Source organism: Carlito syrichta, unplaced genomic scaffold (assembly GCF_000164805.1).
Source record: "Carlito syrichta isolate Samal-C Ts95f unplaced genomic scaffold, Tarsius_syrichta-2.0.1 Scaffold306593, whole genome shotgun sequence".
In the NCBI taxonomy this organism is placed as follows: domain Eukaryota; kingdom Metazoa; phylum Chordata; class Mammalia; order Primates; family Tarsiidae; genus Carlito; species Carlito syrichta.
Window position 1 is genome coordinate 451114 of NW_007250689.1, and position 11810 is coordinate 462923.

Consider the following 11810-nt stretch of genomic DNA (forward strand, 5'->3'; position numbering starts at 1 on the left):
GAGGCCGCCCAGCCGCCCGTCCGCCTTCCCGGCCCAGCCTGCTCACTCCGCAGGTCTCTTCGACCCCCGCCCTGCCCTCCGCACTCCCCGGCGCCTTCCACCTTCTCGGGCCGTTTGACGCCCCGGGGCTGTGCGGCGCCCTCGGCCGCCTCATCCCGGGCTTGGCCTCGACGCCACCTCACTCCATCCCGCCTCCCCCAATAAAGGACTCCAGCGCCTCCGCCCTGTGACCACCCAGCCTGGACCCACCCCGGCCCCGACTACTTTGTCCAAATTAGCCTCTCCTAGGAGAGACGCCTCCACCTGCGGAAAGCCCCGCCTTCCGCAAGACCCCGCCCCTCGGCGAGAGCCCGCCCCCCAAAGAGGGCCTTCCCTCCGAGACTCTTCTTCAGTGACACTCCTCCCCTTCGGGGGACCTTTCCTCAGTGTGACACTGCCACCCCCAGTGTGTGCCAGAACCCCTCAGCGCGGCACACACCCCCCGTGTGTCCCTCCACTCTGAGTGACTCCACCGGTCACTGTGACCCCTCCTCTCAAGGTGACTCCTCCCCTCAGTGTGACCCCGCCCTCATCAGTGTGTCCCGCTTAAACGGTTCCGCCCTCTATCACACAGGAACGCGGTCTGCCCCCGCAGGCCGGAGGACCTGGTTCCCGGGCGCGCGCGCACGTCTTGGGACACTGCGAGCTCGCCGTACCCGACACTTTCGGTTCTGCCACTGGCTCCTCCTCCGGGGGGGGTAGTGGAGAAAAAATAACCAATCAGAGCCAGGGGCGAGTGACGTCATTGCGACCGGCGGTCGACTCCTTGGCAAGTGGTTTCGGGCGTCCGTGAGCCCGCCACCTAGCGGCGGAAGGGAGGGCGGCGGGAGTGAAAGTTGCGGGTCTCAGATGCCGCTGGCAGGGCTTGAGGAAGCGAGGCCGAGTTCTCTTCAAGAATTCTATCAGAGGCCGGGTGTGGGGGCTCACGCCTGTAATCCCAGAGCTTTGGTCGGCCGAGGTGGGAAGATCGCTTGAGACCAGGAGTTCGAGACCACCCTGGGCAACTCTGGCGTGACCTCGTCTCTACAAGCGTGCGGCGCGCCTGTAGTCCTAGCTACTCGGGAGCCTGAGGCAGGAGGCTCACTGGAGCCCAGGAGTTCGAGGTGGCAGTGACCTAGGATTGCACCACTGCACTCCAGACTAGGCAACAAAGCGAGACCCTGTCTCAAAAAAAAAAAAAGAAAAGAAAAATATAAGCACAGTCCACATCGCGTGGGTGACTGCCTTCTAGGAGTCCTGTTACACGCTTATGAGAATTGGAGCCAAGAAGTACTCTTTACATGCCCAAAGGCTAATGAGAAGAGGATAAAGACGGCCTTCAAGGATATATGATGCTTTAGGGTCAAGAGGAGGCCGTTGCGATGCGCAAGTTCGGAGAGAGAAGGACGGGAGCCACCCACCGTCCTTCAGAGCCGGTGGAGACAGGCCGGACTCAGAGCAGCCTCTGGTGGGGCACGTGCCTTGTGCTCATTTTCCCGGAGGCATCTGATCTCAGCAAAACATACTCATTCTCACGTTAAATCAGTGTCCACATCATCAGCGATTTAGTCTGTGAACTGGATTTCTATAGTTGCATGGTATTTATGATAAACACTGGGAATTTATGCCTCATTTTAAGTAGTATCATCACAGGTAATTTAATCGACAGTGGGCTCCGACTCTTTATCCATGTTTGGGAGTTACTTAAATCATGGGTGATAGCAATTCCAAGCTGAAAGGCCAGATGCCTCTTTTAGAAGAATCACTGGTGGCTTTATGGAGGTGGGGAGGTTAATGAGGAAGGAGACTGTGACAGTGGTTCGTCAGGAGAGGATGAGGGATTGAACTAGAATAGGGATAATGAAGGATCGGCAGAAACATCCAGCTAGTCTGGAGGGTAAAATGGAAAATCTTGCTGATTGTGGATATCCAAAGTCAGTCAGCCTTGTGGAGAGAAGAGCTAGGAAGAATTTTAAGTTTCTAGCTTAGATGGTTTGGTGACATCAACCAAGATTAAAAAAAAAATAATCCAGGAGGAGGAAAGGTTAGGTGGGTGGAAGGTCGATGATTGTCATAAGCAAAGAGTGATGGTAAAGGAAGCCATGAGGGTGGATGCCGTCATCCGGAGAGGGAGCAGAGAGGGAGAGAGGTCGGCCCACAGTGGAGTCCTGGGGAGCACCAGCACTCAAGGGCGGTGGAGGAAGAGAAGTCATGAAAGAGACAGAAGAAAGGAGCCGAAAGGTAGGGAGATAATCTAGGAGTCAGGACCATGGAATCTGAGGAATGTAGCGTTTAGGAAAAGTGGAATAATGAACCATATTAAATAGTGCAGAGGAGTCTGCTAAAATAAGTTTAAAACATCCCTGGAGTTAGGCTATTAGAAGATCCTTTTGTGGTTGTTTTTCAAACTTTTTATGATGGAAAATGTCAAATACACACAGAGAATAGAACCATCAACCCTTATTTAAGTTCGGTGAGTCAGACCATTTTTTTGGAGATCCACAGTGCAAAATTGTTTACCCTTGCCTCAGGTATACTGTTGCCAAGTGTGACCTGGCCCAGTGAAAGTGTCTTCTATGCCGGTGATGCTCCAGTGAGCAATCTATGGCCGATCTTCTTTCATCTAATGCAATCTTATTTCCAATTGTTTGGTGCACATCTCTAACATTATATAATTTTATCAGTAAATATTTCAGGCCGGGCTCGGTGACTCAGCTTGTAATCCCAGCACTTTGGGAGGCTGAGACGAGTGGATTGCCTGAGCCCACGGGTTCGAGACCAACCCCGGGTAACTTGGCGAGAACTTGTCTCTACAATAAAATAAAATAAAAAATATCTGGGTGTGGTAGCGTGGGTCTGTAGTTCCAACTACTCAGAAGGCTGAGGCGGAAGGATCACTGGAGCCCAGAAGTTTGGCGCTGGGGTGGCTGTAAGCGTATGTGCCACTGCACTCCAGCCTGGGCAATGGAGTGAGACTCCAACTCAAAAAAAAATTTTTCAGTATCCTATCTCTAAGTGATAAGGATTCTTCTTTAAAACAAAATCACAGTATTATCGATACACTTTAAAGAAACAATGGTTTCTTAATATCAAGTATCCATTTATTCACATTTCCCCCATTGTCTTGACCTCCTGGGTTGAAGTGATCCTCTTGCCTTGGCCTCCCAAACTGCTGGGATTACAGGTGTGAGTTACTGCTCCTGAATTTATGTTTGAATTTTGAAAATCATTTATTTGAATAAAAATCTAAATAAGGTTCATACTTTGCAGGTGATATGTCTCTTAAATCTTTGTGTCCATCCTCCACCTTTTTTTCTTACTCTTTTTCTTTTTTTGTTTTTTTTTGTTTTGTTTTTTTGGGTTTTTTTTTTTTTGAGTTGGAGTCTCACTCTGTCGCCCAGACTGGAGTGCAGTGGCCGCTCCCGGCCACCGCAGCCTCGACCTGCTGGGCTCCGGCGATCCTTCCGCCTCAGCCTTCCGAGTAGCCGGAATTACAGGCATGCGCTACCACCCCTGGCTGATTTTTTGATTTATTGTAGAGATGAGGTCTCGCTGCCCAGGCGGATCTCAAACCCACGGGCTCAGGCAATCCACTCACCTCAGCCTCCCAAAGGCGCGGGATTACAGGCTGAACCACCAAGCCCGGCTTCTTACTCTTTTTCTTAAACCAGGTCATTTGTCCTGTAGAGTTTCTCAGTCTGAATTTTGTTGAGCTTCTTCCATGTTCCTCAGTTCCCTGTATTCCTTCTTTTTTTTTTTTTTGACTTGGAGTCTCACTCTGTTGTCCAGACTGGAGTGCAGTGGCATGCTCATGACCACCGCAGCCTCTACCTACCGAGCTCAGGCGATCCTTCCGCCTTAGCCTTCCAAGTAACTGGAACTACAGGCACGCGCTACCATGCCAGGCTAATTTTTTTGATTTGTTGTAAAGACAAGGTCTCACCAATTCCCCAGGTTGGTCTCAAACCTCTGGGTTCATGTAAGCCTCTCGCCTCAGCCTCCCAAAGTGCTGGGATTACAGGCTTGAGCCACCGCACCCGGCCTGTTCCTGTATTTCTTTTCTTTTTTGTTTTTTTTTTTTTGAGTTGGAGTCTCACTCTGTCACCCAGACTGGAGTGCAGTGGTCGTTCCCAGCTACCACAGCCTCGACCTGCTGGGCTCCAGTGATCCTTCCGCCTCAGCCTTCCAAGTAGCTGGAACTACAGGCACGTGCTACCATGCCTGGCTAATTTTTTGATTTATTGTAGAGATGAAGTCTCACCAAGTTGCCCAGGTGGGTCTTGAACCCGTGGGCTCAGGCAATCCACTCACCTCAGCCTCCCAAAGCGCGGGATTACAGGCTGAGCCACCGAGCCGGGCTCTGTTCCTGTATTTCATGTAAATTGGTGGCTAGCGACTTAATCAGATTTAGATTTGATGATTTTGGCAAAAACTAATTTGTAGATGGTTTTAGTACTTCTATCAGGAAGTTATACAATAGTGGTCTTTTTGTGTATTATGATGTTAGTTTCTCAACCCTGGTGCTACTGGCATTTTGGGTGGGATAATTTGTTATTGTAGGGGGTTGTGCTGTGCATTATAGGAGGTTTAGCAACATCCCTGGCCTCTACCCAATGGATGCCAGTAGTACTGCCCCCTCATTGGGACAACCAAAAAATGTCTCTAGATGTTGTCAGTTGTGTAATGGGAGGCAGAATTGTCCCTGACTGAGAACCACTGGTCTAGTTTCATTTATATGGGAGTAAAAACCCGGCACTGTGGTACACACCTGTAGTTCAAGCTACTTAGGAGACTGGGGCAGGAGGATCGCTTGAGCCCAGAAATTTGAGTCCAGCCTGGGCAACAGAGCAAGATCCTGTCTCTAAAAAACAAACAAAAAATTAAAAATAAAACATGGGAGTTAGAAAATATTATTCTCATTCTTTGTTTATTAGGTAGAATATATCTATAGAGAGAAATTTTTTACATTAACTACTTGTTACCCAGAGAAATACTTCATAGGAAAGGCAGGATAAATGTTTGGTTGTTTCCCTTTTATTTTACCAGCTTTCAAAGTAATGAATTGTTTCCCTAACATCTTACAAAGTTGACCAATGAAAGTTTGTTTTTTAGTAGCATTATGAACTCACAATTTAACACATATGTGATGTGCTCAATCACTGCCAATTGCTGTCTTTTTTGATGCTTAAATTGTCCTATTTTGGCCAGTGGGAACTTATTCAAGTTGGCCCCTGAGTCCTTTTGAGAGGAGCCTCCGGCTTTCTTGCTATCTAGAACAATAAAATGTTTTAGGCTTATTTTGTACATATCTAGACCAGAGCTGGTATCAGCTATCTTTTCCAATGATTCATTGTCACTTTTAGTGAGAAATGGTATTTGGTTACTAGGGGTATATGGTTATTTGACCTTAAACAAATATGATCTATTACCTATTAGTCTCTTTTTACTTTTTTATTTTTTTTTTTGAGTCAGGGTGTCACTTTGTCACCCAGGCTAGAGTGCAGTAGCATGCATGATCATGGCTCGATGCAGCCTCAACCTCCTGGGCTTAGGTGATCCTTCTTCCTCAGCCTCCTGAGTAGCTGGGACTACAGGTATGTGCCACCATGCCTGGCTAATTTTTTGATGTTTTGTAGAGATGAGGACTCACTATATTTTCCAGGTTGGCCTCGAACTCATAGTCTCAAGTGATCTTCCTGCCTCGGCTTTCCAGAGTGCTGGGATTACAGACATGAGCCACTGTGCCTGACTGACTAGTGAATTTTATACCCTCAAATGTTTCCTTTTTTTTTTCTTTTCTATTTTGCACATTAGTGTTCTTTTCTTTCAGACTGAAGAACTTCCTTTCGTATTATTTGTAAGGTGGGTCTAGTGGTGATGAGGTCCTTCAGCTTTTGTTTGTCTGGGAAAGACTTTATCTCTCTTTTTTTTTTTTGAGTTGGAGTCTCACTCTGTCACCAAGAGAACGCCACTCCCGGCCACTGCAGCCTCGACCTGCTGGGTTCTGGCGATCCTTCTGCCTCAGCCTTCTGAGTAGCCGAATTACAGGTGCGTGCTACCACACCCGGTTGATTTTTTGATTTTATTGTAGAGATGAGGTCTCGCTGCCCAGGCGGGTCTCGAACCCACGGGCTCAGGCAATCCACTCACCTCAGCCTCCCAAGGGTGCGGTGTTACAGGCTGAGCCACCGAGCCCGGGTATCTCTTTCATATTGGAAGGAAAGCTTTCCTGGGTACAGCATTCTCAGTTGGCAGTTCTTTTGTTTTTTCCCTTCAGCACTCTGAATAGGTTGTCCCACTCTCTCCTGGTTAATATTGTATGAGTACACTTTAAACTTTGCTAAAAGGGTAGATTTTCCCCCCATTGTGCTCTTCTTCCTAAAGGCACTCATGATGATTCCCAAGGGTTGAGGCAGGAACAGTTTCCTGCAAGAGAACCCAAGATGGTGGGGAAGTTGGCTGTCTCCCTCAATCTTACTTATTAGTATAGAAACAGTGAGAGGAATTTTTCACGTACAGTGCTTGGGAGATTGGGGGAAGGGTGTCACAGACTAATAAATCTGTTTCTCCTACTGTCTGATTGGAGTTTTCACTTCTCTGTGTCCTTGGGCATTGTCTCAGCCTCAAATTTGAGTTCTGGGCTATTGCTGGTGTTAATCTTGGTGCTGGGTAATGTTCTTGGTTTCTGTGGGAGAGAGTAAAGCCAGATTGTATCTACTTTGCAATTTTGGTGACATTATTCTTCTACATTAATTAATTTTCTACTGTTCAATCAACAATACATTTATAGGATAGATACATTACTATATATTTAAGAACTTTCCTAATGGTTACCATAGGGATTCCAATTATAGTCAAACTGATGAAAGACAAAGACAAAGATAAAATCTTAAAAATAACAAAAGAATAATGACTTCTTATATATAGGAACAATTATATGATTAATGGCTGACTTCTTAGGCCAGAAGGCATATACGCTTAACTTTTTAAGAAAATACCAAACTTTTTCTTGTCCATTTAGTTAATTTCCATTGTTTTACTTTTTATTTCTAGAAGTTGTATTTATTTCTTTTAAATTTTTGCTTGCTACTTTTTTAAAGCTCCTTGCTCTGTGTTTATTTTTAACCCTTTATTTTAATTCTTGAAACATATTCTTAATTATGTTTTTGGCTTATGTTTATATTCTTCTTTTTTTTTTTTTTTTTTTTTTTTTGAGTTGGAGTCTCACTCTGTCACCCAGGCTGGAGTAAGTGGCACACTCATGGCCACCCAAGTGTTGACCTGCTGGGCTCTGGCGATCCTTCCACCTCAGCCTTCCAAGTAGCCAGAACTACAGGCGCACACTACCATGCCTGGCTAATTTTTGATTTATTGTGGAAACGAGGTCTTGCCAAGTTGCCCAGGCTGGTCTTGAACCCATGGACTCAGACAATCCACTCGCCTCAGTGAGTGCTGGGGTTACAGGCTGAGCCACTGATCCTGGCTTATATTATTATTCTTTTTTTTTTTTTTTTGAGTTGGAGTCTCACTCTGTCGCCCAGACTGGAGTGCAGTGGCCACTCCTGGCCACCACAACCTCGCCTGCTGGGCTCCGGCGATCCTTCCGCCTCAGCCTTCCAAGTAGCTGGAATTACAGGCATGTGCTACCACGCCCGGCTGATTTTTTGATTTATTGTAGAGATGAGGTCTCGCTGCCCAGGCGGGTCTCGAACCCGCGGGCTCAGGCAATCCACTCACCTCAGCCTCCCAAAGGCGCGGGATTACAGGCTGAGCCACCGAGCCCGGCTTATATTATTATTCTTAAATAAACTTTTTTTCCCTTCTTTTCTTTAGAGATAGGGGTCTCATTATGTTGGCCAGGCTGGTCTCAAACTCTTGGACTCAAGCAATCCTCCTGCTTTGGCTTCTCTAAGTGCTAGGATTATAGGTATGAGCCACCACAACAGGCCATAAACATATCTTTAAAATATCTTTATCTCATATTCTCTATTTGACCATTATGATCTAAAGTCTCTATAAGTCTTATTTTATCTTATGTCAGGGTCTCACTCTGTTGCCCGAATGGAGTGCAGTGGCACGATCACAGCTCACTGCAGTTGACTTCCTGGGCTCAGGTGTTCATTTCATCTCAGCCTCTTGAGTAGCTGGGACTGCAGGTATGCATCATCCCGACTGACTAATTTTTATTTTATTTTATTATTGTAGAGACAAGGTCTTGCTAAGTTGCCCATGCTGGTCTTGAACTCCTGGACTCAAGTAATCCTCCCCAAATTCTAAGATTACAGGTGTGAACCACTTCACCAGGCCTTATTTTTGGTTTATTTCTGCTTGATTTCACTCACGGTGACTTGTTTCTTTGTACGTTCTGTAATTTTAGTTTTTTTAACTGTGAAATCAAATTTCTTGGAAATATAATTGTGGGAATTCTTTTTTGACTCACATTCAAGCTGGGTTCCTCCAAGGAAGATTTTGTTTGTTTCCATTGCCCCTGACTACATTACAAGTTTAGGATTACTTTAAACTGAAATTTTATCTTGATAGTATTGTATAGTATAGTATCTTGACTGCTCGGGTAGAGTGAATTCCACCTGAAACATCACATATGAACCAGTTTGTACTTGTAAATTTTCAGGGGAGCTATGCCCCACTTTCCCACTTGGTACCAAGTTTTGAGATAGGCAATTTCCCTAGTAGTCCCCTGAGGAATGGGATGGGGGCAGGTTAATTTCGGTTCACCTTATGACTGACAGGTAGATCTTTATGCCAGTTTTATGCAGGAAGACTTTTCTCTTAGACTGTCCACCTTGGGTGGTCACTCTGTTTTGTCTCCTTTTCTCTGTATTTCATGAGCCTGTGAAAATGAACCTCAAGTTTACGTGGTGTGGCAAACACCATTAAGCCAAAGCTGGCTTCTATTCATTGCCTAGTTTTTGGCCTCTGGTGATATATATCTCTTAAACAACAACAAAAGACCCCACTTTATTGAGTATGCTGATATATAAAAAGCTGTACAGCACATCCTGAAATAACATTTCATCCTTATAATGTTGATGAGAAAAAAAACCCAGAAACCTATTCTGGACAAGACCACTGTCTGTGTGGAGTTTGTATGTTCTTTCTGTGTATAGTAAAATTGGCTTTGTTAGACATCCTTTCACTTAACGTTGCAATTTCCAAGAACCTATTGACGACATTAAATGAAGACCTGCAATACATATTTAGTGTATATAACTTGATGAATTTGGAGGTAAACATACACCTACGAAGCCATCACTTCAATCAATGCCATAAACATATTTGTCATCTCCAAAAGTTTCCTCTTGACTGATGTATTTATTAATTAAGCTAGCAGTAATAACACTTATTATAAGATCTACTTTCAGGCCAGGCACAGTGGCTCATGCTTATGTAAATCCCAGCACTTTGAGAGACTGAGATGAGAGGATCACCTGAGCTCACGGGTTTGAGACCAGACTGGGCAACTTGGCAAGACCTCATCTCCACAATAAATCAAAAAATTATCCGGGCGTGGTAGTGCGCACCTGTAGTTCCAGCTACTTGGAAGACTGAGGCAGAAGGATCGCAGGAGCCCAGCAGGCTGAGGCTGCGGTGGCCGGGAGTGGCCACTGCACTCCAGCCTGGGCGACAGAGTGACTCCAACTCAAAAAAAAAAAGAGTAGAGGACAGCATAGATGAACCTGGAGCACATTATGATAAGTGATGTAAGCCACACATGGAAGAACAAATATTACATGATGCCATTTATTTGAAGGATCTGAAATGGTTAAACTCATAGAAGAGAGAGTAGACTGGTGATTACCAGGAGCCGTGGGGAGAAAGGAGAGGTGTTGGTCAAAGGGTCCAAAGTTTCAGTTATGAAAGATGAGTAAGTCCTAGAGAGCCACTGTGTATTGTAACCCAGAGTTAACAATATTGTGTTATATACCTAAACTTTTGCTAAGAGGGTAGATCTTTTTATTTTTCCATTAGTCTTTTCTAAGATACTAATAAACCAAAATAGAGTAGATTTTTTTTGGGGAGCTATCTCTCACTCTGTTGCCCAGGCTGGAGTGCAGTGGCACGCTAACAGCCACAGCAGCCTTGACCTGCTGGGCTCAGGCGTTCCTTCCGCCTCAGCCTTCCAAGTAGCTGGAACTACAGGCGTGCACTACCACGCCCGGCTAATTTTTTTGACTTACTGTAGAGACAAAGTCTCACCAAGTTGCCCAGGCTGGTCTCGAACCCATGAGTTCTGGCAATCCTCTTACCTCCGCCTCCCAAAGTGCTGGGATTATAGGCATAAGCCACGGGGTTTGGCCTAGCTTTTACTTCTTAAAGCTCATCTATGCATTTGGAAATATTTTTTGTTACTTTATAATTATTTTATAAGATATTTAATTTCATAAATATATTTAATAATATTTAAATAATTTTGAATATTAGTAATATAAATTATTAATATAAATAATATTTAAATGATTTTATAAAATATTTTGTAAAGATTTTATAGATTTTATTAGCATTTTTGGTTTCAGTGAGAGCGTTAGTGAAGCTAACTAGTTCACTGTAATGGAAAGTTCCCATTATGTGTTTTTTGGGTTTTTTTGTTTTGAGTAGAAGTCTCACTCTGTCGTCCATGCTGGACGTGCAGTGGCACGCTCACCACAGCCTTGACCTGCTGGGCTCTGGCGATCTTTCCATCTCAGTCTTCCAGATAGCTGGAACCACAGGCATGTGCCACCATGCCCAGCTTATTTTTTGGTTTACTGTAGAGACAAGGTCTCTACAAGTTGCTCAGTGTGATTTCAAACCCCTGGACTCAGGCAGTCCTCTCACCTCTGCTTCCCAAAGTGCTGGGATTACAGACATGAGCCACCGTGCCTGGCCTCCCGTTATGTTTTTTAAGGGCATTTGTTTTGCCTTTGGTGTTTTTCAGTTTCAGTACAATGTTTTAGACATGAGTTCTAGCAAACGGACAGCTCTTTTTTTTTTTTTTTTTTTTGAGTTGGAGTCTCACTCTGTCACCCATGCTAGAGTGCAAGTGCAGTGGCATGCTGACGGCCACTGCAGCCTCCACCTGCTGTCTCAGGTGATCTTTCCACCTCAGCCTTCCAAGTAGCTGGAACTACAGGTGTGCGCTACCACGCCTGGCTAATTTTTTTGCTTTATTGTTGAGAGGAGGTGTCACCAAGTTGCCCAGGCTGATCTCGAACCCCAGAAGCTCAGGTAATCCTCTTGCTTTGGCCTCCCAAAGTGCTGGGATTTTAGACGTGAGCCACCACGCCCATCTGAACAGCCCTTTTTACTTTATATATTGCTTCTTCGCAATTGTATGTTCTTTATCTGGGACTGGTTAGAGCTACATTGGAAATTTTAATTTTTCCTGTCACATATGTTAACACCCATTTTACAATTTTTTCCTTCTTTTTTATTTATTTATTTATTTAGAGTAGGGGGGTCTCACTCTTGGTGCTTGTGTCTGTTGTGATTGTATATTGATTTTTTTCAAACATTTTATATAAAATGGTTCTATATTCTGTATTTTACTATTGTAATATCTTTAGTTTTGGGGAGGTCTAAATCTGATGTTTCTTCTGGTGAGCTATTTTTGGTACACTAGACAATCTTTGATTGTGAATTGACTGCTTGATCTTAATTTGTGGGAGTCTTGTATGTCTAAACCAGGGAAGTTTTCTTCCAGGGAGAAATTGTTTCTGATTCTGCTGTAGACCGGAGTTCCTACCACCAGGACTCCCCAGTCTGCCTTTGAGCATTCTAGCTTAGCATGGGAA